This window comes from Clavelina lepadiformis, chromosome 2 (assembly GCF_947623445.1).
Source record: "Clavelina lepadiformis chromosome 2, kaClaLepa1.1, whole genome shotgun sequence".
In the NCBI taxonomy this organism is placed as follows: domain Eukaryota; kingdom Metazoa; phylum Chordata; class Ascidiacea; order Aplousobranchia; family Clavelinidae; genus Clavelina; species Clavelina lepadiformis.
The window spans coordinates 2,046,021-2,071,770 of NC_135241.1; the positions used below are offsets into that span (position 1 = coordinate 2,046,021).

Below are 25,750 nucleotides of genomic sequence, written 5' to 3' on the forward strand. Positions count from 1 at the left end.
TTTATTGGTGTTTGCAGACTTGAACTCCGTGATTTCGATAAAACATTTATAATTTTCTTTTAATCTTGTGTTCAAATCTTTCTTCATATCTTATGTCGAAATATACTGTAGTTATAATCATAAAATATTCATTTTAATTTACATGTACTACGTTTCATGGTAAAATAAAGCGATTTATTTAGAGTTATTATGAGTAACACGCTAATAAAAATATGCACTAATTAATTAATAATTCTAAGTCGGTTGCAATAACAATAAGTCGGTCGGTTTAAAATATGACTTTCCTTGTTTTAATCACTTCAATCTCGCCACCTTTTTAAAATTAGGTGATAATTTGTAGAAATAAAAAAATTAAAGGAAAGTTTTTAACACAATTTTATGACAACGAACTTTATTTACCAGTGATGAATAAAAGTAAAACTAAACGTGGTTCAATAGTGAAATTGTACAATGCTTTGCCAACAAAATATAATACATAGTATATTACATTTTAGAAACAAAAGTGTTTGAACCAAAGTTTTGACTTGAAAATGTTCCTGAGAGTATTTAATTTACCGCTTTTATCTTATTAAATGTTTATGACATTAATTTACAACAAAATACATTTTAATGCAAATCATATTTGCCTTTCAGGCTTTACTGTACCTTAATACCGGGCTTAGGTAAAGTCGATACAAAACTTAGAAAAATGAGTAATAACTTGGTTATCGCATAACCAATGCTAAGCGGTGGAAAAATTGCAGTTTGGCTCCAAATTCTATCATTCAATAACGTAACGTGGGCTTTATGATTTCAAATTTTATAGCAATCTCTTTAATGATTACTTGCTGGTGATGACAAACTTATACACTGTACAGTATGTAATATTAAGTTCATGCATATTGAAATGTTATATTTCTTTATTTATTTCTTCTTTGCAATGAGTTTTATGATTTGAAATATTTCTTTTCGAAAGTCTTCGTCAGAAACGTTGTATATTACGACGTTGAAAAAGCTGCAAAAAGAATAACAACACAGCATTATAACAAAAACTACTTTTTTGGTTGAAACTTGTGCTATCTAAAATTAAAACCGTACTTCTTAAGTATGTTTTAAAGATACAATAGATTTAAAATGGGGTTGTATTAAGTACTAGCCTGTTGCTTAAAGCGAAGTAATAGCAGATCAGTAAAACCGTTGATATCGTAGTCCATTCTAACGATCCGGAATATAGCAAGTAAACAATAACCAATAAGGGAACTGTAAATAGAGCGTGTTACCAACGATTGTTCAATAAAACTCGGCCAAATATTAATTTATGTGATTATATTTAGATAGGTTTTGTTGTAGGAAAAGCACAGATCCAAATCTTACGCATTGTAATAGTAAACAGAGTTTGCATGATTGCGATTGTAATCAGAGGTCTTGCTTTTCGTAGTAGCTTTTTTTTGTTTGTAGCCGTGGCAACAAATTTCCTGCATTTATTGATTGCGAGGTTTTGACGTTGGCGATTAGTAAGAATAAGTGCGTTTAGTAAGAATAAGTGAATAAGAATATCACTGCGTTTAGTAAGAATAAGTAGCCAGCTGGTGGCCTAGACAGCTGTTGGTCTAGACGTGAGTCTAGCCAGCTGGTGGTCTAGACGGTCAAATGGTCATCAAACGGTTGTTGGCTCGTCGCTCTGCGGCTCGCTGGTTTGAACCTGCAGCTTGTCTGTCGACGTTCTCCGGTTTTTCCACTGTGCTATGGGTTCCCCCACCCACCCTATGCTTTCTGTGCTTTCTGTGCATCTTTACTTTATTGCTTTAGGACTTTGGACGTTTTTGCAATATTATTGTGCACTTTAACGCAGTCGGACTTACAATCTCGCAAGAAAAGCAGGAGGTGGGTGGACAAGGTTTTGAACCTGCAAACTCTGGGAGGATGTTCGGCAACTTACAACCAGAGCAGTATTAACCGGTGTTGATATCTTGTTATTATGCAATACCTAAATTATTCCAAAGTCAGTAGTTGTTACGGCTGTTAAACTTTAGTTACTGTACATTGCTTTCGTCAACCAGAATATGTTGCAAATTACCCGCTCTGTCTTCAGTCAGGCCAATGGCGCAGCATCCTGATGCACATTAGGTGGAGAGGAAAGTTTAGCGAATAACAATCCAAAGGTTCCCGGTTCAAACCCAGGACCTTCCAAGTCCGTTTCGGCGTATAAACTTGAATTCCAAATGCTTTTATTGGTTTTTTAATAAAATATACCACAACTGTGCTTAATGTTCAATGCAAATAGATAAAATCGCACTTTTCGCAAATCACTTATGGAAGTGTGATTCCAATTCCGCGTTGTCGGCAGGATTCGAACCTAAGCGGGCTGGGCCCAACAGATTTTGAGCCTGTCGCCTTAACCATTCGGCCACGACAACTGTGCTTAATGCATAGATGAGAAATATATAAAATCGCACTTTTCCGAATATCCATATGAAATTGCAAAAGTAATATCGGCGTTGTCGGCAGGATTCGAACCTACGCGGGCATAGCCTAACAGATTTCAAGTCTGTCGCCTTAACCACTCGGCCACGACAACTGTGCTTAATGCATAGATGAAATAGATAAAATGGCACATTTCCGAAAATCCATATGAAATTGCAAAAGTAATATCTGCGTTGTCGGCGGGATTCGAACCTACGCGGGCATAGCCTAACAGATTTCAAGTCTGTCGCCTTAACCACTCGGCCACGACAACTGTGCTTAATGTGAAATGCAAATAGATAAAATGGCACTTTTCTCGAATCACTAGATAGATTCCACCATGTCGGTGTTTCCGGAATCTTCTCCTGACTTTCAAATCTGACAAGATGAAAATGTAGCTAGCGTAGTCTAGATAAAAATCTAGCTAGGGTAGTCTAGATGAATGTCTAGCTAGCGTAGTCTAGATGAAAATCAAGCTAGCGTAGTCTAGATGAAAATCAAGCTAGCGTAGTCTAGATGAAAATCAAGCTGATTTCGAGACCTAGCTACGCCTACGTCTCTGTAGTGTATTACCTATAAGCTAGTTTCAACTAAATTTTAAGTACTAAAGCAAACTTCTGTTATTTGCTTAAGGGGTCATGTCTCAATTCAAAGAGATAGGCTTTTCAATGCAAAGTACATTAAATCAAGAAGCTACCAACGCAAAACTACATCATAAACCTACCCTGAATTTTGGCTTGCAACAAGACCTAGGTTATGTCTGTCTACAGTCTTAATTTGGACAAAATCCATGTACTCAGTTTTCTATAACAATTGCCTAAACTTTAGAACAAGTTTTTAGCTTAACATTTTATGACAAATACTCCAAAAAAACAAAAATTCAAACCCACACAAAATTTACAACTTAGCCTAGACCTGGAACCAGCTGTCGTCAAAGCAACGACGAACTACTCCACATCGACGTCACATGCGCATTGGACCGGAAAATTTTTACTTTTTTTAATATGACGCATTGAGTGCGACACGGTCACAATCACTGTGTTGCCCGGCTCAAAATTGTCGTTTTATTGGGAAGTGACCCCTTAAACGTGAAGAAATTCATAAATTTTAGTTTTACTTATGACTATATCTATATATAGATATCTATATATATTATATAAGGTAAGTGATTAGGATTAGGATTACGTGATTAGTAGGGCAAGTTTTTGCAACTTTTTCAACTTTTTTTACAGCTTCTTGCAGCTTCCTAAATACTCAGGATTTACGTGAGTCTGGCCAGCTGGTGGCCTGCAGACGTGAGTCTGGCCAGCTGATGGCCTGCAGACGTGAGTCTGGCCAGCTGGTGGCCTGCAGACGTGAGTCTGGCCAGCTGGTGGCCTAGACAGTCAAATGGTCATCAAACGGTTGTTGGCTCGTCGCTCTGCGGCTCGCTGGTTTGAACCTGCAGCTTGTCTGTCGACGTTCTCCGGTTTTTCCACTGTGCTATGGGTTCCCCCCACCCACCCTATGCTTTCTGCGCATCTTGACTTTATTGCTTTAGGATGAAATTGCAAAAGTAATATCTGCATTGTCGGCAGGATTCGAACCTAAGCGGGCAGAGCCCAGCAGATTTCTAGTCTGTCGCCTTAACCACTCGGCCACGACAACTGTGCTTAATGCATAGATGAAATAGTTAAAATGGCACATTTCCGAATATCCATATGAAATTGCAAAAGTAATATCTGCATTGTCGGCAGGATTCGAACCTACGCGGGCATAGCCTAACAGATTTCAAGTCTGTCGCCTTAACCACTCGGCCACGACAACTGTGCTTAATGCATAGATGAAATAGTTAAAATCGCACATTTCCGAATATCCATATGAAATTGCAAAAGTAATATCTGCATTGTCGGCGGGATTCGAACCTACGCGGGCATAGCCCAACAGATTTCGAGTCTGTCGCCTTAACCACTCGGCCACGACAACTGTGCTTAATGCATAGATGAAATAGTTAAAATGGCACATTTCCGAATATCCATATGAAATTGCAAAAGTAATATCGGCGTTGTCGGCGGGATTCGAACCTACGCGGGCAGGGCCCAACAGATTTCGAGTCTGTCGCCTTAACCACTCGGCCACGACAACTGTGCTTAATGCATAGATGAGAAATAGATAAAATCGCACTTTTCCGAATATCCATATGAAATTGCAAAAGTAATATCGGCGTTGTCGGCAGGATTCGAACCTACGCGGGCATAGCCTAACAGATTTCAAGTCAGTCGCCTTAACGTTGCCTTAAGTTGTCGGCCACGACAACTGTGCTTAATGTGCAATGCAAATAGATAAAATGGCACTTTTCTCGAATCACTAGATAGATTCCACCATGTCGATGTTTCCGGAATCTTCTCCTGACTTTCAAATCTGACAAGATGAAAATGTAGCTAGCGTAGTCTAGATGAAAATCAAGCTAGCGTAGTCTAGATGAAATCCAAGCTGATTTCGAGACCTAGCTACGCCTACGTCTCTGTAGTGTATTAACTATAAGCTAGTTTCAACTAAATTTTAAGTACTAAAGTAAACTACTGTTATTTGCTTAAGGGGTCATGTCCCAATTCAAAGAGATAGGCTTTTCAATGCAAAGTGCGTTAAATGAAGAAGCTACCAACGCAAAACTACATCATAAACCTACCCTGAATTTTGGCTTGCAACAAGACCTAGGTTATGTCTGTCTACAGTCTTAATTTGGACAAAATCCATGTACTCAGTTTTCTATAACAATTGCTTAAACTTTAGAACAAGTTTTTAGCTTAACATTTTATGACAAATACTCCAAAAAAACAAAAATTCAAACCCACACAAAATTTACAACTTAGCCTAGACCTGGAACCAGCTGTCGTCAAAGCAACGACGAACTACTCCACATCGACGTCATATGCGCATTGGACCGGAAAATTTTTACTTTTTTTAATATGACGCATTGAGTGCGACACGGTCACAATCACTGTGTTGCCCGGCTCAAAATTGTCGTTTTATTGGGAAGTGACCCCTTAAACGTGAAGAAATTCATAAATTTTAGTTTTACTTATGACTATATCTATATATAGATATCTATATATATTATATAAGGTAAGTGATTAGGATTAGGATTACGTGATTAGTAGGGCAAGTTTTTGCAACTTTTTCAACTTTTTTTACAGCTTCTTGCAGCTTCCTAAATACTCAGGATTTACGTGAGTCTGGCCAGCTGGTGGCCTGCAGACGTGAGTCTGGCCAGCTGATGGCCTGCAGACGTGAGTCTGGCCAGCTGGTGGCCTGCAGACGTGAGTCTGGCCAGCTGGTGGCCTAGACAGTCAAATGGTCATCAAACGGTTGTTGGCTCGTCGCTCTGCGGCTCGCTGGTTTGAACCTGCAGCTTGTCTGTCGACGTTCTCCGGTTTTTCCACTGTGCTATGGGTTCCCCCCACCCACCCTATGCTTTCTGCGCATCTTGACTTTATTGCTTTAGGATGAAATTGCAAAAGTAATATCTGCATTGTCGGCAGGATTCGAACCTAAGCGGGCAGAGCCCAGCAAATTTCTAGTCTGTCGCCTTAACCACTCGGCCACGACAACTGTGCTTAATGCATAGATGAAATAGTTAAAATCGCACATTTCCGAATATCCATATGAAATTGCAAAAGTAATATCTGCATTGTCGGCAGGATTCGAACCTACGCGGGCATAGCCTAACAGATTTCAAGTCTGTCGCCTTAACCACTCGGCCACGACAACTGTGCTTAATGCATAGATGAAATAGTTAAAATGGCACATTTCCGAATATCCATATGAAATTGCAAAAGTAATATCTGCATTGTCGGCGGGATTCGAACCTACGCGGGCATAGCCCAACAGATTTCGAGTCTGTCGCCTTAACCACTCGGCCACGACAACTGTGCTTAATGCATAGATGAAATAGTTAAAATGGCACATTTCCGAATATCCATATGAAATTGCAAAAGTAATATCGGCGTTGTCGGCAGGATTCGAACCTACGCGGGCAGGGCCCAACAGATTTCGAGTCTGTCGCCTTAACCACTCGGCCACGACAACTGTGCTTAATGCATAGATGAGAAATAGATAAAATCGCACTTTTCCGAATATCCATATGAAATTGCAAAAGTAATATCGGCGTTGTCGGCAGGATTCGAACCTACGCGGGCATAGCCTAACAGATTTCAAGTCAGTCGCCTTAACGTTGCCTTAAGTTGTCGGCCACGACAACTGTGCTTAATGTGCAATGCAAATAGATAAAATGGCACTTTTCTCGAATCACTAGATAGATTCCACCATGTCGATGTTTCCGGAATCTTCTCCTGACTTTCAAATCTGACAAGATGAAAATGTAGCTAGCGTAGTCTAGATGAAAATCAAGCTAGCGTAGTCTAGATGAAATCCAAGCTGATTTCGAGACCTAGCTACGCCTACGTCTCTGTAGTGTATTAACTATAAGCTAGTTTCAACTAAATTTTAAGTACTAAAGTAAACTACTGTTATTTGCTTAAGGGGTCATGTCCCAATTCAAAGAGATAGGCTTTTCAATGCAAAGTGCGTTAAATGAAGAAGCTACCAACGCAAAACTACATCATAAACCTACCCTGAATTTTGGCTTGCAACAAGACCTAGGTTATGTCTGTCTACAGTCTTAATTTGGACAAAATCCATGTACTCAGTTTTCTATAACAATTGCTTAAACTTTAGAACAAGTTTTTAGCTTAACATTTTATGACAAATACTCCAAAAAAACAAAAATTCAAACCCACACAAAATTTACAACTTAGCCTAGACCTGGAACCAGCTGTCGTCAAAGCAACGACGAACTACTCCACATCGACGTCATATGCGCATTGGACCGGAAAATTTTTACTTTTTTTAATATGACGCATTGAGTGCGACACGGTCACAATCACTGTGTTGCCCGGCTCAAAATTGTCGTTTTATTGGGAAGTGACCCCTTAAACGTGAAGAAATTCATAAATTTTAGTTTTACTTATGACTATATCTATATATAGATATCTATATATATTATATAAGGTAAGTGATTAGGATTAGGATTACGTGATTAGTAGGGCAAGTTTTTGCAACTTTTTCAACTTTTTTTACAGCTTCTTGCAGCTTCCTAAATACTCAGGATTTACGTGAGTCTGGCCAGCTGGTGGCCTGCAGACGTGAGTCTGGCCAGCTGATGGCCTGCAGACGTGAGTCTGGCCAGCTGGTGGCCTGCAGACGTGAGTCTGGCCAGCTGGTGGCCTAGACAGTCAAATGGTCATCAAACGGTTGTTGGCTCGTCGCTCTGCGGCTCGCTGGTTTGAACCTGCAGCTTGTCTGTCGACGTTCTCCGGTTTTTCCACTGTGCTATGGGTTCCCCCCACCCACCCTATGCTTTCTGCGCATCTTGACTTTATTGCTTTAGGATGAAATTGCAAAAGTAATATCTGCATTGTCGGCAGGATTCGAACCTAAGCGGGCAGAGCCCAGCAAATTTCTAGTCTGTCGCCTTAACCACTCGGCCACGACAACTGTGCTTAATGCATAGATGAAATAGTTAAAATCGCACATTTCCGAATATCCATATGAAATTGCAAAAGTAATATCTGCATTGTCGGCAGGATTCGAACCTACGCGGGCATAGCCTAACAGATTTCAAGTCTGTCGCCTTAACCACTCGGCCACGACAACTGTGCTTAATGCATAGATGAAATAGTTAAAATGGCACATTTCCGAATATCCATATGAAATTGCAAAAGTAATATCTGCATTGTCGGCGGGATTCGAACCTACGCGGGCATAGCCCAACAGATTTCGAGTCTGTCGCCTTAACCACTCGGCCACGACAACTGTGCTTAATGCATAGATGAAATAGTTAAAATGGCACATTTCCGAATATCCATATGAAATTGCAAAAGTAATATCGGCGTTGTCGGCAGGATTCGAACCTACGCGGGCAGGGCCCAACAGATTTCGAGTCTGTCGCCTTAACCACTCGGCCACGACAACTGTGCTTAATGCATAGATGAGAAATAGATAAAATCGCACTTTTCCGAATATCCATATGAAATTGCAAAAGTAATATCGGCGTTGTCGGCAGGATTCGAACCTACGCGGGCATAGCCTAACAGATTTCAAGTCTGTCGCCTTAACGTTGCCTTAAGTTGTCGGCCACGACAACTGTGCTTAATGTGCAATGCAAATAGATAAAATGGCACTTTTCTCGAATCACTAGATAGATTCCACCATGTCGATGTTTCCGGAATCTTCTCCTGACTTTCAAATCTGACAAGATGAAAATGTAGCTAGCGTAGTCTAGATGAAAATCAAGCTAGCGTAGTCTAGATGAAAATCAAGCTAGCGTAGTCTAGATGAAAATCAAGCTAGCGTAGTCTAGATGAAAATCAAGCAAGCGTAGTCTAGATGAAAATCAAGCTAGCGTAGTCTAGATGAAATCCAAGCTGATTTCGAGACCTAGCTACGCCTACGTCTCTGTAGTGTATTAACTATAAGCTAGTTTCAACTAAATTTTAAGTACTAAAGTAAACTACTGTTATTTGCTTAAGGGGTAATGTCCCAATTCAAAGAGATAGGCTTTTCAATGCAAAGTGCGTTAAATGAAGAAGCTACCAACGCAAAACTACATCATAAACTTACCCTGAATTTTGGCTTGCAACAAGACCTAGGTTATGTCTGTCTACAGTCTTAATTTGGACAAAATCCATGTACTCAGTTTTCTATAACAATTGCCAAAACTTTAGAACAAGTTTTTAGCTTAACATTTTATGACAAATACTCCAAAAAAACAAAAATTCAAACCCACACAAAATTTACAACTTAGCCTAGACCTGGAACCAGCTGTCGTCAAAGCAACGACGAACTACTCCACATCGACGTCACATGCGCATTGGACCGGAAAATTTTTACTTTTTTTAATATGACGCATTGAGTGCGACACGGTCACAATCACTGTGTTGCCCGGCTCAAAATTGTCGTTTTATTGGGAAGTGACCCCTTAAACGTGAAGAAATTCATAAATTTTAGTTTTACTTATGACTATATCTATATATAGATATCTATATATATTATATAAGGTAAGTGATTAGGATTAGGATTAGGATTAGGTGATTAGTAGGGCAAGTTTTTGCAACTTTTTCAACTTTTTTTACAGCTTCTGGCAGCTTCCTAAATACTCAGGATTTACGTGAGTCTGGCCAGCTGGTGGCCTACAGAGGTGAGTCTGGCCAGCTGGTGGCCTACAGACGTGAGTCTGGCCAGCTGGTGGCCTACAGACGTGAGTCTGGCCAGCTGGTGGCCTACAGACGTGAGTCTGGCCAGCTGGTGGCCTACAGACGTGAGTCTGGCCAGCTGGTGGCCTACAGACGTGAGTCTGGCCAGCTGGTGGCCTACAGACGTGAGTCTGGCCAGCTGGTGGCCTACAGACGTGAGTCTGGCCAGCTGGTGGCCTACAGACGTGAGTCTGGCCAGATGGTGGCCTACAGACGTGAGTCTGGCCAGCTGGTGGCCTACAGACGTGAGTCTGGCCAGCTGGTGGCCTAGACAGTCAAATGGTCATCAAACGGTTGTTGGCTCGTCGCTCTGCGGCTCGCTGGTTTGAACCTGCAGCTTGTCTGTCGACGTTCTCCGGTTTTTCCACTGTGCTATGGGTTCCCCCCCACCCCCCTCTATGCTTTCTGCGCATCTTGACTTTATTGCTTTAGGATGAAATTGCAAAAGTAATATCTGCATTGTCGGCAGGATTCGAACCTAAGCGGGCAGAGCCCAGCAGATTTCTAGTCTGTCGCCTTAACCACTCGGCCACGACAACTGTGCTTAATGCATAGATGAAATAGTTAAAATCGCACATTTCCGAATATCCATATGAAATTGCAAAAGTAATATCTGCATTGTCGGCAGGATTCGAACTTACGCGGGCATAGCCTAACAGATTTCAAGTCTGTCGCCTTAACCACTCGGCCACGACAACTGTGCTTAATGCATAGATGAAATAGTTAAAATGGCACATTTCCGAATATCCATATGAAATTGCAAAAGTAATATCTGCATTGTCGGCGGGATTCGAACCTACGCGGGCATAGCCCAACAGATTTCGAGTCTGTCGCCTTAACCACTCGGCCACGACAACTGTGCTTAATGCATAGATGAAATAGTTAAAATGGCACATTTCCGAATATCCATATGAAATTGCAAAAGTAATATCGGCGTTGTCGGCGGGATTCGAACCTACGCGGGCAGGGCCCAACAGATTTCGAGTCTGTCGCCTTAACCACTCGGCCACGACAACTGTGCTTAATGCATAGATGAGAAATAGATAAAATCGCACTTTTCCGAATATCCATATGAAATTGCAAAAGTAATATCGGCGTTGTCGGCAGGATTCGAACCTACGCGGGCATAGCCTAACAGATTTCAAGTCTGTCGCCTTAACGTTGCCTTAAGTTGTCGGCCACGACAACTGTGCTTAATGTGCAATGCAAATAGATAAAATGGCACTTTTCTCGAATCACTAGATAGATTCCACCATGTCGATGTTTCCGGAATCTTCTCCTGACTTTCAAATCTGACAAGATGAAAATGTAGCTAGCGTAGTCTAGATGAAAATCAAGCTAGCGTAGTCTAGATGAAAATCAAGCTAGCGTAGTCTAGATGAAAATCAAGCTAGCGTAGTCTAGATGAAAATCAAGCAAGCGTAGTCTAGATGAAAATCAAGCTAGCGTAGTCTAGATGAAATCCAAGCTGATTTCGAGACCTAGCTACGCCTACGTCTCTGTAGTGTATTAACTATAAGCTAGTTTCAACTAAATTTTAAGTACTAAAGTAAACTACTGTTATTTGCTTAAGGGGTCATGTCCCAATTCAAAGAGATAGGCTTTTCAATGCAAAGTGCGTTAAATCAAGAAGCTACCAACGCAAAACTACATCATAAACCTACCCTGAATTTTGGCTTGCAACAAGACCTAGGTTATGTCTGTCTACAGTCTTAATTTGGACAAAATCCATGTACTCAGTTTTCTATAACAATTGCCTAAACTTTAGAACAAGTTTTTAGCTTAACATTTTATGACAAATACTCCAAAAAAACAAAAATTCAAACCCACACAAAATTTACAACTTAGCCTAAACCTGGAACCAGCTGTCGTCAAAGCAACGACGAACTACTCCACATCGACGTCACATGCGCATTGGACCGGAAAATTTTTACTTTTTTTAATATGACGCATTGAGTGCGACACGGTCACAATCACTGTGTTGCCCGGCTCAAAATTGTCGTTTTATTGGGAAGTGACCCCTTAAACGTGAAGAAATTCATAAATTTTAGTTTTACTTATGACTATATCTATATATAGATATCTATATATATTATATAAGGTAAGTGATTAGGATTAGGATTAGGTGATTAGTAGGGCAAGTTTTTGCAACTTTTTCAACTTTTTTTACAGCTTCTGGCAGCTTCTTTCTGGCCAGCTGGTGGACTGCAGACGTGAGTCTGGCCAGCTGGTGGCCTGCAGACGTGAGTGCAACTGTGCTTAATGTGCAATGCAAATAGATAAAATGGCACTTTTCTCGAATCACTAGATAGATTCCACCATGTCGATGTTTCCGGAATCTTCTCCTGACTTTCAAATCTGACAAGAAGAAAATGTAGCTAGCGTAGTCTAGATGAAAATCAAGCTAGCGTAGTCTAGATGAAAATCAAGCTAGCGTAGTCTAGATGAAAATCAAGCTAGCGTAGTCTAGATGAAAATCAAGCAAGCGTAGTCTAGATGAAAATCAAGCTAGCGTAGTCTAGATGAAATCCAAGCTGATTTCGAGACCTAGCTACGCCTACGTCTCTGTAGTGTATTAACTATAAGCTAGTTTCAACTAAATTTTAAGTACTAAAGTAAATAACTGTTATTTGTTATTTGCTGCAGACGTGAGTCTGGCCAGCTGGTGGCCTAGACAGTCAAATGGTCATCAAACGGTTGTTGGCTCGTCGCTCTGCGGCTCGCTGGTTTGAACCTGCAACTTGTCTGTCGACGTTCTCCGGTTTTTCCACTGTGCTATGGGTTTCCCCCCACCCACCCTATGCTTTCTGCGCATCTTGACTTTATTGCTTTAGGATGAAATTGCAAAAGTAATATCTGCATTGTCGGCAGGATTCGAACCTAAGCGGGCAGAGCCCAGCAGATTTCTAGTCTGTCGCCTTAACCACTCGGCCACGACAACTGTGCTTAATGCATAGATGAAATAGTTAAAATCGCACATTTCCGAATATCCATATGAAATTGCAAAAGTAATATCTGCATTGTCGGCAGGATTCGAACCTACGCGGGCATAGCCTAACAGATTTCAAGTCTGTCGCCTTAACCACTCGGCCACGACAACTGTGCTTAATGCATAGATGAAATAGTTAAAATGGCACATTTCCGAATATCCATATGAAATTGCAAAAGTAATATCGGCGTTGTCGGCGGGATTCGAACCTACGCGGGCAGGGCCCAACAGATTTCGAGTCTGTCGCCTTAACCACTCGGCCACGACAACTGTGCTTAATGCATAGATGAGAAATAGATAAAATCGCACTTTTCCGAATATCCATATGAAATTGCAAAAGTAATATCGGCGTTGTCGGCAGGATTCGAACCTACGCGGGCATAGCCTAACAGATTTCAAGTCTGTCGCCTTAACGTTGCCTTAAGTTGTCGGCCACGACAACTGTGCTTAATGTGCAATGCAAATAGATAAAATGGCACTTTTCTCGAATCACTAGATAGATTCCACCATGTCGATGTTTCCGGAATCTTCTCCTGACTTTCAAATCTGACAAGATGAAAATGTAGCTAGCGTAGTCTAGATGAAAATCAAGCTAGCGTAGTCTAGATGAAAATCAAGCTAGCGTAGTCTAGATGAAAATCAAGCTAGCGTAGTCTAGATGAAAATCAAGCAAGCGTAGTCTAGATGAAAATCAAGCTAGCGTAGTCTAGATGAAATCCAAGCTGATTTCGAGACCTAGCTACGCCTACGTCTCTGTAGTGTATTAACTATAAGCTAGTTTCAACTAAATTTTAAGTACTAAAGTAAACTACTGTTATTTGCTTAAGGGGTCATGTCCCAATTCAAAGAGATAGGCTTTTCAATGCAAAGTGCGTTAAATGAAGAAGCTACCAACGCAAAACTACATCATAAACCTACCCTGAATTTTGGCTTGCAACAAGACCTAGGTTATGTCTGTCTACAGTCTTAATTTGGACAAAATCCATGTACTCAGTTTTCTATAACAATTGCCTAAACTTTAGAACAAGTTTTTAGCTTAACATTTTATGACAAATACTCCAAAAAAACAAAAATTCAAACCCACACAAAATTTACAACTTAGCCTAAACCTGGAACCAGCTGTCGTCAAAGCAACGACGAACTACTCCACATCGACGTCACATGCGCATTGGACCGGAAAATTTTTACTTTTTTTAATATGACGCATTGAGTGCGACACGGTCACAATCACTGTGTTGCCCGGCTCAAAATTGTGGTTTTATTGGGAAGTGACCCCTTAAACGTGAAGAAATTCATAAATTTTAGTTTTACTTATGACTATATCTATATATAGATATCTATATATATTATATAAGGTAAGTGATTAGGATTAGGATTAGGTGATTAGTAGGGCAAGTTTTTTCAACTTTTTCAACTTTTTTTACAGCTTCTGGCAGCTTCTTTCTGGCCAGCTGGTGGCCTGCAGACGTGAGTCTGGCCAGCTGGTGGCCTGCAGACGTGAGTCTGGCCAGCTGGTGGCCTGCAGACGTGAGTGCAACTGTGCTTAATGTGCAATGCAAATAGATAAAATGGCACTTTTCTCGAATCACTAGATAGATTCCACCATGTCGATGTTTCCGGAATCTTCTCCTGACTTTCAAATCTGACAAGAAGAAAATGTAGCTAGCGTAGTCTAGATGAAAATCAAGCTAGCGTAGTCTAGATGAAAATCAAGCTAGCGTAGTCTAGATGAAAATCAAGCTAGCGTAGTCTAGATGAAAATCAAGCAAGCGTAGTCTAGATGAAAATCAAGCTAGCGTAGTCTAGATGAAATCCAAGCTGATTTCGAGACCTAGCTACGCCTACGTCTCTGTAGTGTATTAACTATAAGCTAGTTTCAACTAAATTTTAAGTACTAAAGTAAATAACTGTTATTTGTTATTTGCTGCAGACGTGAGTCTGGCCAGCTGGTGGCCTAGACAGTCAAATGGTCATCAAACGGTTGTTGGCTCGTCGCTCTGCGGCTCGCTGGTTTGAACCTGCAGCTTGTCTGTCGACGTTCTCCGGTTTTTCCACTGTGCTATGGGTTTCCCCCCACCCACCCTATGCTTTCTGCGCATCTTGACTTTATTGCTTTAGGATGAAATTGCAAAAGTAATATCTGCATTGTCGGCAGGATTCGAACCTAAGCGGGCAGAGCCCAGCAGATTTCTAGTCTGTCGCCTTAACCACTCGGCCACGACAACTGTGCTTAATGCATAGATGAAATAGTTAAAATGGCACATTTCCGAATATCCATATGAAATTGCAAAAGTAATATCTGCATTGTCGGCAAGATTCGAACCTACGCGGGCATAGCCTAACAGATTTCAAGTCTGTCGCCTTAACCACTCGGCCACGACAACTGTGCTTAATGCATAGATGAAATAGTTAAAATGGCACATTTCCGAATATCCATATGAAATTGCAAAAGTAATATCGGCGTTGTCGGCGGGATTCGAACCTACGCGGGCAGGGCCCAACAGATTTCGAGTCTGTCGCCTTAACCACTCGGCCACGACAACTGTGCTTAATGCATAGATGAGAAATAGATAAAATCGCACTTTTCCGAATATCCATATGAAATTGCAAAAGTAATATCGGCGTTGTCGGCAGGATTCGAACCTACGCGGGCATAGCCTAACAGATTTCAAGTCTGTCGCCTTAACGTTGCCTTAAGTTGTCGGCCACGACAACTGTGCTTAATGTGCAATGCAAATAGATAAAATGGCACTTTTCTCGAATCACTAGATAGATTCCACCATGTCGATGTTTCCGGAATCTTCTCCTGACTTTCAAATCTGACAAGATGAAAATCAAGCAAGCGTAGTCTAGATGAAAATCAAGCTAGCGTAGTCTAGATGAAATCCAAGCTGATTTCGAGACCTAGCTACGCCTACGTCTCTGTAGTGTATTAACTATAAGCTAGTTTCAACTAAATTTTAAGTACTAAAGTAAACTACTGTTATTTGCTTAAGGGGTCATGTCCCAATTCAAAGAGATAGGCTTTTCAATGCAAAGTGCGTTAAATCAAGAAGCTACCAACGCAAAACTACATCATAAACCTACCCTGAATTTTGGCTTGCAACAAGACCTAGGTTATGTCTGTCTACAGTCTTAATTTGGACAAAATCCATGTACTCAGTTTTCTATAACAATTGCCTAAACTTTAGAACAAGTTTTTAGCTTAACATTTTATGACAAATACTCCAAAAAAACAAAAATTCAAACCCACACAAAATTTACAACTTAGCCTAAACCTGGAACCAGCTGTCGTCAAAGCAACGACGAACTACTCCACATCGATGTCACATGCGCATTGGACCGGAAAATTTTTACTTTTTTTAATATGACGCATTGAGTGCGACACGGTCACAATCACTGTGTTGCCCGGCTCAAAATTGTGGTTTTATTGGGAAGTGACCCCTTAAACGTGAAGAAATTCATAAATTTTAGTTTTACTTATGACTATATCTATATATAGATATCTATATATATTATATAAGGTAAGTGATTAGGATTAGGATTAGGTGATTAGTAGGGCAAGTTTTTGCAACTTTTTCAACTTTTTTTACAGCTTCTGGCAGCTTCTTTCTGGCCAGCTGGTGGCCTGCAGACGTGAGTCTGGCCAGCTGGTGGCCTGCAGACGTGAGTCTGGCCAGCTGGTGGCCTGCAGACGTGAGTGCAACTGTGCTTAATGTGCAATGCAAATAGATAAAATGGCACTTTTCTCGAATCACTAGATAGATTCCACCATGTCGATGTTTCCGGAATCTTCTCCTGACTTTCAAATCTGACAAGAAGAAAATGTAGCTAGCGTAGTCTAGATGAAAATCAAGCTAGCGTAGTCTAGATGAAAATCAAGCTAGCGTAGTCTAGATGAAAATCAAGCTAGCGTAGTCTAGATGAAAATCAAGCAAGCGTAGTCTAGATGAAAATCAAGCTAGCGTAGTCTAGATGAAATCCAAGCTGATTTCGAGACCTAGCTACGCCTACGTCTCTGTAGTGTATTAACTATAAGCTAGTTTCAACTAAATTTTAAGTACTAAAGTAAATAACTGTTATTTGTTATTTGCTGCAGACGTGAGTCTGGCCAGCTGGTGGCCTAGACAGTCAAATGGTCATCAAACGGTTGTTGGCTCGTCGCTCTGCGGCTCGCTGGTTTGAACCTGCAGCTTGTCTGTCGACGTTCTCCGGTTTTTCCACTGTGCTATGGGTTTCCCCCCACCCACCCTATGCTTTCTGCGCATCTTGACTTTATTGCTTTAGGATGAAATTGCAAAAGTAATATCTGCATTGTCGGCAGGATTCGAACCTAAGCGGGCAGAGCCCAGCAGATTTCTAGTCTGTCGCCTTAACCACTCGGCCACGACAACTGTGCTTAATGCATAGATGAAATAGTTAAAATGGCACATTTCCGAATATCCATATGAAATTGCAAAAGTAATATCTGCATTGTCGGCAAGATTCGAACCTACGCGGGCATAGCCTAACAGATTTCAAGTCTGTCGCCTTAACCACTCGGCCACGACAACTGTGCTTAATGCATAGATGAAATAGTTAAAATGGCACATTTCCGAATATCCATATGAAATTGCAAAAGTAATATCGGCGTTGTCGGCGGGATTCGAACCTACGCGGGCAGGGCCCAACAGATTTCGAGTCTGTCGCCTTAACCACTCGGCCACGACAACTGTGCTTAATGCATAGATGAGAAATAGATAAAATCGCACTTTTCCGAATATCCATATGAAATTGCAAAAGTAATATCGGCGTTGTCGGCAGGATTCGAACCTACGCGGGCATAGCCTAACAGATTTCAAGTCTGTCGCCTTAACGTTGCCTTAAGTTGTCGGCCACGACAACTGTGCTTAATGTGCAATGCAAATAGATAAAATGGCACTTTTCTCGAATCACTAGATAGATTCCACCATGTCGATGTTTCCGGAATCTTCTCCTGACTTTCAAATCTGACAAGATGAAAATCAAGCAAGCGTAGTCTAGATGAAAATGTAGCTAGCGTAGTCTAGATGAAAATCAAGCTAGCGTAGTCTAGATGAAAATCAAGCTAGCGTAGTCTAGATGAAAATCAAGCTAGCGTAGTCTAGATGAAAATCAAGCAAGCGTAGTCTAGATGAAAATCAAGCTAGCGTAGTCTAGATGAAATCCAAGCTGATTTCGAGACCTAGCTACACGTACGTCTCTGTAGTGTATTAACTATAAGCTAGTTTCAACTAAATTTTAAGTACTAAAGTAAACTACTGTTATTTGCTTAAGGGGTCATGTCCCAATTCAAAGAGATAGGCTTTTCAATGCAAAGTGCGTTAAATGAAGAAGCTACCAACGCAAAACTACATCATAAACCTACCCTGAATTTTGGCTTGCAACAAGACCTAGGTTATGTCTGTCTACAGTCTTAATTTGGACAAAATCCATGTACTCAGTTTTCTATAACAATTGCCTAAACTTTAGAACAAGTTTTTAGCTTAACATTTTATGACAAATACTCCAAAAAAACAAAAATTCAAACCCACACAAAATTTACAACTTAGCCTAAACCTGGAACCAGCTGTCGTCAAAGCAACGACGAACTACTCCACATCGACGTCACATGCGCATTGGACCGGAAAATTTTTACTTTTTTTAATATGACGCATTGAGTGCGACACGGTCACAATCACTGTGTTGCCCGGCTCAAAATTGTGGTTTTATTGGGAAGTGACCCCTTAAACGTGAAGAAATTCATAAATTTTAGTTTTACTTATGACTATATCTATATATAGATATCTATATATATTATATAAGGTAAGTGATTAGGATTAGGATTAGGTGATTAGTAGGGCAAGTTTTTGCAACTTTTTCAACTTTTTTTACAGCTTCTGGCAGCTTCTTTCTGGCCAGCTGGTGGCCTGCAGACGTGAGTCTGGCCAGCTGGTGGCCTGCAGACGTGAGTCTGGCCAGCTGGTGGCCTGCAGACGTGAGTGCAACTGTGCTTAATGTGCAATGCAAATAGATAAAATGGCACTTTTCTCGAATCACTAGATAGATTCCACCATGTCGATGTTTCCGGAATCTTCTCCTGACTTTCAAATCTGACAAGAAGAAAATGTAGCTAGCGTAGTCTAGATGAAAATCAAGCTAGCGTAGTCTAGATGAAAATCAAGCTAGCGTAGTCTAGATGAAAATCAAGCTAGCGTAGTCTAGATGAAAATCAAGCAAGCGTAGTCTAGATGAAAATCAAGCTAGCGTAGTCTAGATGAAATCCAAGCTGATTTCGAGACCTAGCTACGCCTACGTCTCTGTAGTGTATTAACTATAAGCTAGTTTCAACTAAATTTTAAGTACTAAAGTAAATAACTGTTATTTGTTATTTGCTGCAGACGTGAGTCTGGCCAGCTGGTGGCCTAGACAGTCAAATGGTCATCAAACGGTTGTTGGCTCGTCGCTCTGCGGCTCGCTGGTTTGAACCTGCAACTTGTCTGTCGACGTTCTCCGGTTTTTCCACTGTGCTATGGGTTTCCCCCCACCCACCCTATGCTTTCTGCGCATCTTGACTTTATTGCTTTAGGATGAAATTGCAAAAGTAATATCTGCATTGTCGGCAGGATTCGAACCTAAGCGGGCAGAGCCCAGCAGATTTCTAGTCTGTCGCCTTAACCACTCGGCCACGACAACTGTGCTTAATGCATAGATGAAATAGTTAAAATCGCACATTTCCGAATATCCATATGAAATTGCAAAAGTAATATCTGCATTGTCGGCAGGATTCGAACCTACGCGGGCATAGCCTAACAGATTTCAAGTCTGTCGCCTTAACCACTCGGCCACGACAACTGTGCTTAATGCATAGATGAAATAGTTAAAATGGCACATTTCCGAATATCCATATGAAATTGCAAAAGTAATATCGGCGTTGTCGGCGGGATTCGAACCTACGCGGGCAGGGCCCAACAGATTTCGAGTCTGTCGCCTTAACCACTCGGCCACGACAACTGTGCTTAATGCATAGATGAGAAATAGATAAAATCGCACTTTTCCGAATATCCATATGAAATTGCAAAAGTAATATCGGCGTTGTCGGCAGGATTCGAACCTACGCGGGCATAGCCTAACAGATTTCAAGTCTGTCGCCTTAACGTTGCCTTAAGTTGTCGGCCACGACAACTGTGCTTAATGTGCAATGCAAATAGATAAAATGGCACTTTTCTCGAATCACTAGATAGATTCCACCATGTCGATGTTTCCGGAATCTTCTCCTGACTTTCAAATCTGACAAGATGAAAATGTAGCTAGCGTAGTCTAGATGAAAATCAAGCTAGCGTAGTCTAGATGAAAATCAAGCTAGCGTAGTCTAGATGAAAATCAAGCTAGCGTAGTCTAGATGAAAATCAAGCAAGCGTAGTCTAGATGAAAATCAAGCTAGCGTAGTCTAGATGAAATCCAAGCTGATTTCGAGACCTAGCTACGCCTACGTCTCTGTAGTGTATTAACTATAAGCTAGTTTCAACTAAATTTTAAGTACTAAAGTAAACTACTGTTATTTGCTTAAGGGGTCATGTCCCAATTCAAAGAGATAGGCTTTTCAATGCAAAGTGCGTTAAATCAAGAAGCTACCAACGCAAAACTACATCATAAACCTACCCTGAATTTTGGCTTGCAACAAGACCTAGGTTATGTCTGTCTACAGTCTTAATTTGGACAAAATCCATGTACTCAGTTTTCTATAACAATTGCCTAAACTTTAGAACAAGTTTTTAGCTTAACATTTTATGACAAATACTCCAAAAAAACAAAAATTCAAACCCACACAAAATTTACAACTTAGCCTAAACCTGGAACCAGCTGTCGTCAAAGCAACGACGAACTACTCCACATCGATGTCACATGCGCATTGGACCGGAAAATTTTTACTTTTTTTAATATGACGCATTGAGTGCGACACGGTCACAATCACTGTGTTGCCCGGCTCAAAATTGTGGTTTTATTGGGAAGTGACCCCTTAAACGTGAAGAAATTCATAAATTTTAGTTTTACTTATGACTATATCTATATATAGATATCTATATATATTATATAAGGTAAGTGATTAGGATTAGGATTAGGTGATTAGTAGGGCAAGTTTTTGCAACTTTTTCAACTTTTTTTACAGCTTCTGGCAGCTTCTTTCTGGCCAGCTGGTGGCCTGCAGACGTGAGTCTGGCCAGCTGGTGGCCTGCAGACGTGAGTCTGGCCAGCTGGTGGCCTGCAGACGTGAGTGCAACTGTGCTTAATGTGCAATGCAAATAGATAAAATGGCACTTTTCTCGAATCACTAGATAGATTCCACCATGTCGATGTTTCCGGAATCTTCTCCTGACTTTCAAATCTGACAAGAAGAAAATGTAGCTAGCGTAGTCTAGATGAAAATCAAGCTAGCGTAGTCTAGATGAAAATCAAGCTAGCGTAGTCTAGATGAAAATCAAGCTAGCGTAGTCTAGATGAAAATCAAGCAAGCGTAGTCTAGATGAAAATCAAGCTAGCGTAGTCTAGATGAAATCCAAGCTGATTTCGAGACCTAGCTACGCCTACGTCTCTGTAGTGTATTAACTATAAGCTAGTTTCAACTAAATTTTAAGTACTAAAGTAAATAACTGTTATTTGTTATTTGCTGCAGACATGAGTCTGGCCAGCTGGTGGCCTAGACAGTCAAATGGTCATCAAACGGTTGTTGGCTCGTCGCTCTGCGGCTCGCTGGGTTGAACCTGCAGCTTGTCTGTCGACGTTCTCCGGTTTTTCCACTGTGCTATGGGTTTCCCCCCACCCACCCTATGCTTTCTGCGCATCTTGACTTTATTGCTTTAGGATGAAATTGCAAAAGTAATATCTGCATTGTCGGCAGGATTCGAACCTAAGCGGGCAGAGCCCAGCAGATTTCTAGTCTGTCGCCTTAACCACTCGGCCACGACAACTGTGCTTAATGCATAGATGAAATAGTTAAAATGGCACATTTCCGAATATCCATATGAAATTGCAAAAGTAATATCTGCATTGTCGGCAAGATTCGAACCTACGCGGGCATAGCCTAACAGATTTCAAGTCTGTCGCCTTAACCACTCGGCCACGACAACTGTGCTTAATGCATAGATGAAATAGTTAAAATGGCACATTTCCGAATATCCATATGAAATTGCAAAAGTAATATCGGCGTTGTCGGCGGGATTCGAACCTACGCGGGCAGGGCCCAACAGATTTCGAGTCTGTCGCCTTAACCACTCGGCCACGACAACTGTGCTTAATGCATAGATGAGAAATAGATAAAATCGCACTTTTCCGAATATCCATATGAAATTGCAAAAGTAATATCGGCGTTGTCGGCAGGATTCGAACCTACGCGGGCATAGCCTAACAGATTTCAAGTCTGTCGCCTTAACGTTGCCTTAAGTTGTCGGCCACGACAACTGTGCTTAATGTGCAATGCAAATAGATAAAATGGCACTTTTCCCGAATCACTAGATAGATTCCACCATGTCGATGTTTCCGGAATCTTCTCCTGACTTTCAAATCTGACAAGATGAAAATCAAGCAAGCGTAGTCTAGATGAAAATCAAGCTAGCGTAGTCTAGATGAAATCCAAGCTGATTTCGAGACCTAGCTACGCCTACGTCTCTGTAGTGTATTAACTATAAGCTAGTTTCAACTAAATTTTAAGTACTAAAGTAAACTACTGTTATTTGCTTAAGGGGTCATGTCCCAATTCAAAGAGATAGGCTTTTCAATGCAAAGTGCGTTAAATGAAGAAGCTACCAACGCAAAACTACATCATAAACCTACCCTGAATTTTGGCTTGCAACAAGACCTAGGTTATGTCTGTCTACAGTCTTAATTTGGACAAAATCCATGTACTCAGTTTTCTATAACAATTGCCTAAACTTTAGAACAAGTTTTTAGCTTAACATTTTATGACAAATACTCCAAAAAAACAAAAATTCAAACCCACACAAAATTTACAACTTAGCCTAAACCTGGAACCAGCTGTCGTCAAAGCAACGACGAACTACTCCACATCGACGTCACATGCGCATTGGACCGGAAAATTTTTACTTTTTTTAATATGACGCATTGAGTGCGACACGGTCACAATCACTGTGTTGCCCGGCTCAAAATTGTGGTTTTATTGGGAAGTGACCCCTTAAACGTGAAGAAATTCATAAATTTTAGTTTTACTTATGACTATATCTATATATAGATATCTATATATATTATATAAGGTAAGTGATTAGGATTAGGATTAGGTGATTAGTAGGGCAAGTTTTTGCAACTTTTTCAACTTTTTTTACAGCTTCTGGCAGCTTCTTTCTGGCCAGCTGGTGGCCTGCAGACGTGAGTCTGGCCAGCTGGTGGCCTGCAGACGTGAGTCTGGCCAGCTGGTGGCCTGCAGACGTGAGTGCAACTGTGCTTAATGTGCAATGCAAATAGATAAAATGGCACTTTTCTCGAATCACTAGATAGATTCCACCATGTCGATGTTTCCGGAATCTTCTCCTGACTTTCAAATCTGACAAGAAGAAAATGTAGCTAGCGTAGTCTAGATGAAAATCAAGCTAGCGTAGTCTAGATGAAAATCAAGCTAGCGTAGTCTAGATGAAAATCAAGCTAGCGTAGTCTAGATGAAAATCAAGCTAGCGTAGTCTAGATGAAAATCAAGCAAGCGTAGTCTAGATGAAAATCAAGCTAGCGTAGTCTAGATGAAATCCAAGCTGATTTCGAGACCTAGCTACGCCTACGTCTCTGTAGTGTATTAACTATAAGCTAGTTTCAACTAAATTTTAAGTACTAAAGTAAATAACTGTTATTTGTTATTTGCTGCAGACGTGAGTCTGGCCAGCTGGTGGCCTAGACAGTCAAATGGTCATCAAACGGTTGTTGGCTCGTCGCTCTGCGGCTCGCTGGTTTGAACCTGCAACTTGTCTGTCGACGTTCTCCGGTTTTTCCACTGTGCTATGGGTTTCCCCCCACCCACCCTATGCTTTCTGCGCATCTTGACTTTATTGCTTTAGGATGAAATTGCAAAAGTAATATCTGCATTGTCGGCAGGATTCGAACCTAAGCGGGCAGAGCCCAGCAGATTTCTAGTCTGTCGCCTTAACCACTCGGCCACGACAACTGTGCTTAATGCATAGATGAAATAGTTAAAATCGCACATTTCCGAATATCCATATGAAATTGCAAAAGTAATATCTGCATTGTCGGCAGGATTCGAACCTACGCGGGCATAGCCTAACAGATTTCAAGTCTGTCGCCTTAACCACTCGGCCACGACAACTGTGCTTAATGCATAGATGAAATAGTTAAAATGGCACATTTCCGAATATCCATATGAAATTGCAAAAGTAATATCGGCGTTGTCGGCGGGATTCGAACCTACGCGGGCAGGGCCCAACAGATTTCGAGTCTGTCGCCTTAACCACTCGGCCACGACAACTGTGCTTAATGCATAGATGAGAAATAGATAAAATCGCACTTTTCCGAATATCCATATGAAATTGCAAAAGTAATATCGGCGTTGTCGGCAGGATTCGAACCTACGCGGGCATAGCCTAACAGATTTCAAGTCTGTCGCCTTAACGTTGCCTTAAGTTGTCGGCCACGACAACTGTGCTTAATGTGCAATGCAAATAGATAAAATGGCACTTTTCTCGAATCACTAGATAGATTCCACCATGTCGATGTTTCCGGAATCTTCTCCTGACTTTCAAATCTGACAAGATGAAAATGTAGCTAGCGTAGTCTAGATGAAAATCAAGCTAGCGTAGTCTAGATGAAAATCAAGCTAGCGTAGTCTAGATGAAAATCAAGCTAGCGTAGTCTAGATGAAAATCAAGCAAGCGTAGTCTAGATGAAAATCAAGCTAGCGTAGTCTAGATGAAATCCAAGCTGATTTCGAGACCTAGCTACGCCTACGTCTCTGTAGTGTATTAACTATAAGCTAGTTTCAACTAAATTTTAAGTACTAAAGTAAACTACTGTTATTTGCTTAAGGGGTCATGTCCCAATTCAAAGAGATAGGCTTTTCAATGCAAAGTGCGTTAAATCAAGAAGCTACCAACGCAAAACTACATCATAAACCTACCCTGAATTTTGGCTTGCAACAAGACCTAGGTTATGTCTGTCTACAGTCTTAATTTGGACAAAATCCATGTACTCAGTTTTCTATAACAATTGCCTAAACTTTAGAACAAGTTTTTAGCTTAACATTTTATGACAAATACTCCAAAAAAACAAAAATTCAAACCCACACAAAATTTACAACTTAGCCTAAACCTGGAACCAGCTGTCGTCAAAGCAACGACGAACTACTCCACATCGACGTCACATGCGCTATGGACCGGAAAATTTTTACTTTTTTTAATATGACGCATTGAGTGCGACACGGTCACAATCACTGTGTTGCCCGGCTCAAAATTGTGGTTTTATTGGGAAGTGACCCCTTAAACGTGAAGAAATTCATAAATTTTAGTTTTACTTATGACTATATCTATATATAGATATCTATATATATTATATAAGGTAAGTGATTAGGATTAGGATTAGGTGATTAGTAGGGCAAGTTTTTGCAACTTTTTCAACTTTTTTTACAGCTTCTGGCAGCTTCTTTCTGGCCAGCTGGTGGCCTGCAGACGTGAGTCTGGCCAGCTGGGGGCCTGCAGACGTGAGTCTGGCCAGCTGGTGGCCTGCAGACGTGAGTGCAACTGTGCTTAATGTGCAATGCAAATAGATAAAATGGCACTTTTCTCGAATCACTAGATAGATTCCACCATGTCGATGTTTCCGGAATCTTCTCCTGACTTTCAAATCTGACAAGAAGAAAATGTAGCTAGCGTAGTCTAGATGAAAATCAAGCTAGCGTAGTCTAGATGAAAATCAAGCTAGCGTAGTCTAGATGAAAATCAAGCTAGCGTAGTCTAGATGAAAATCAAGCAAGCGTAGTCTAGATGAAAATCAAGCTAGCGTAGTCTAGATGAAATCCAAG

The 25,750-nt window shown here is 40.9% G+C and overlaps 12 non-coding genes across 12 annotated transcripts; all 12 read right to left on the minus strand.

Annotated features, from left to right (window-relative positions):
* Positions 1 to 2,314: 2,314 nt before the first annotated feature.
* On the minus strand, positions 2,315 to 2,396 carry Trnal-caa (transfer RNA leucine (anticodon CAA)). Its single transcript has one exon. It is a non-coding gene; the product is annotated as a tRNA-Leu (tRNA).
* Positions 2,397 to 2,475: 79 nt separating this feature from the next.
* Positions 2,476 to 2,557, minus strand: Trnas-uga (transfer RNA serine (anticodon UGA)). The gene has a single exon. It is a non-coding gene; the product is annotated as a tRNA-Ser (tRNA).
* A 1,927-nt stretch (positions 2,558 to 4,484) lies between these two features.
* On the minus strand, positions 4,485 to 4,566 carry Trnas-cga (transfer RNA serine (anticodon CGA)). Its single transcript has one exon. It is a non-coding gene; the product is annotated as a tRNA-Ser (tRNA).
* A 1,862-nt stretch (positions 4,567 to 6,428) lies between these two features.
* Trnas-cga (transfer RNA serine (anticodon CGA)) lies at positions 6,429 to 6,510 on the minus strand. Its single transcript has one exon. It is a non-coding gene; the product is annotated as a tRNA-Ser (tRNA).
* A 1,862-nt stretch (positions 6,511 to 8,372) lies between these two features.
* Trnas-cga (transfer RNA serine (anticodon CGA)) lies at positions 8,373 to 8,454 on the minus strand. The gene has a single exon. It is a non-coding gene; the product is annotated as a tRNA-Ser (tRNA).
* A 2,214-nt stretch (positions 8,455 to 10,668) lies between these two features.
* On the minus strand, positions 10,669 to 10,750 carry Trnas-cga (transfer RNA serine (anticodon CGA)). The gene has a single exon. It is a non-coding gene; the product is annotated as a tRNA-Ser (tRNA).
* A 2,161-nt stretch (positions 10,751 to 12,911) lies between these two features.
* Trnas-cga (transfer RNA serine (anticodon CGA)) lies at positions 12,912 to 12,993 on the minus strand. The gene has a single exon. It is a non-coding gene; the product is annotated as a tRNA-Ser (tRNA).
* Positions 12,994 to 15,184: 2,191 nt separating this feature from the next.
* On the minus strand, positions 15,185 to 15,266 carry Trnas-cga (transfer RNA serine (anticodon CGA)). Its single transcript has one exon. It is a non-coding gene; the product is annotated as a tRNA-Ser (tRNA).
* Positions 15,267 to 17,353: 2,087 nt separating this feature from the next.
* Trnas-cga (transfer RNA serine (anticodon CGA)) lies at positions 17,354 to 17,435 on the minus strand. The gene has a single exon. It is a non-coding gene; the product is annotated as a tRNA-Ser (tRNA).
* Positions 17,436 to 19,652: 2,217 nt separating this feature from the next.
* Positions 19,653 to 19,734, minus strand: Trnas-cga (transfer RNA serine (anticodon CGA)). The gene has a single exon. It is a non-coding gene; the product is annotated as a tRNA-Ser (tRNA).
* A 2,191-nt stretch (positions 19,735 to 21,925) lies between these two features.
* Trnas-cga (transfer RNA serine (anticodon CGA)) lies at positions 21,926 to 22,007 on the minus strand. The gene has a single exon. It is a non-coding gene; the product is annotated as a tRNA-Ser (tRNA).
* Positions 22,008 to 24,120: 2,113 nt separating this feature from the next.
* Trnas-cga (transfer RNA serine (anticodon CGA)) lies at positions 24,121 to 24,202 on the minus strand. The gene has a single exon. It is a non-coding gene; the product is annotated as a tRNA-Ser (tRNA).
* Between the last annotated feature and the right edge of the window lie 1,548 nt (positions 24,203 to 25,750).